Consider the following 1,214-nt stretch of genomic DNA (forward strand, 5'->3'; position numbering starts at 1 on the left):
AAGAATTGTTCGAGATTCTAACAAATTCGACGGTTAACCTCACGTCAGCGGGGACCGGTGACCGCTGCGGCAAGCATTTATTTAAAACAAACATTATTCGATTCTCTAATTCGGCACACAAGCGACTCACTTTGTCCTTTCGATGTTGATCGCACGTTTGTATCACGTGCGATCCCAGCATCGCGAGGCCAGCGAGCCGTCAGCCGGCGTAAGGATCCAAGCGATCGTCATAGCAACGGATCGCATAAACAAGGATTCCGCGAATCGGCGGGCGGCTCGCGCCGCGAAAAGCTCTTGTCATCCGACTAATGCCTAAATAAGGTAATGTAGACTCTCTCTCGTGGCGAAAACCGTTTTTCGCCTTGCTTCGCTGGTCCAATCCACTCGCGTCGTTGCCTTTTCAAAATTCGGTATAAATGTGACCGCTCAAAGCGGCTCTTCTCTTCGACTGTATAATTCTTCCGAACGCTAATCAGTGCGAATCAACTTAGTCGGTCAGTTAAATCGCGGCGGGTTCTCTCGAGCTCACATCCCACTTGGGATATCACAGCTCGTAATCGGAATCCGTGAGATTCCTTCTCCTGGATCGCGTCTCCACGAGCTGTCGCTCGTTCATTATCGTTACGCGTTCCAGGCTCTAGTGACTCGCTTGCCGACCAAAAACTGTCTTGCATCGCTCGCGACTGGGCAAAACCGAGTGGATTGTCGACCGAGAGTCGTTAACGTCAAGCTAATATAGCCGTAAATTGCGCTCTCCGAACGCTCGCGCGACGTTCGGACTCTAACTTTAATCTTTTGTTAATTTAATCTTTGTTAAGTGTGAATCGTCCTTTAAAGTAAGCCGTCGGTCTCAGCCGCGCGCGTAAACGAGCTCAGGGTCGCGCAGTCAAGATTTCCGTCGTTTCGCGGCAAGATTTCCGTCGATTGAGGATCGATTAGATTCTCGGCAAGATTTCCGCCGCGCTATATACGGCCCTCGGCACACGAGCTCGCAGAAGATTTCCGAATTTCGCTTAACGTGAGACCGGGCGAACTGTGCACCGACAGCTTTACAAGTTAATAAATAACTATCATAAAACTTAGTGACTCATACAACTTGATCTCCATCTAACCTCGTGGCTACTCATTTCCTCCTCACTCCTCCTCTGCCTTGCGCAAGGCACAACCGGCGCTTTACTTCGGTCCTCGACTGACCTAAGTCGAATCCGAAACAA

This window comes from Odontomachus brunneus, unplaced genomic scaffold (genome assembly GCF_010583005.1).
Source record: "Odontomachus brunneus isolate Ranch 3 - 2012 unplaced genomic scaffold, Obru_v1 Obru_scaffold_057, whole genome shotgun sequence".
Taxonomy (NCBI): Eukaryota; Metazoa; Arthropoda; class Insecta; order Hymenoptera; family Formicidae; genus Odontomachus; species Odontomachus brunneus.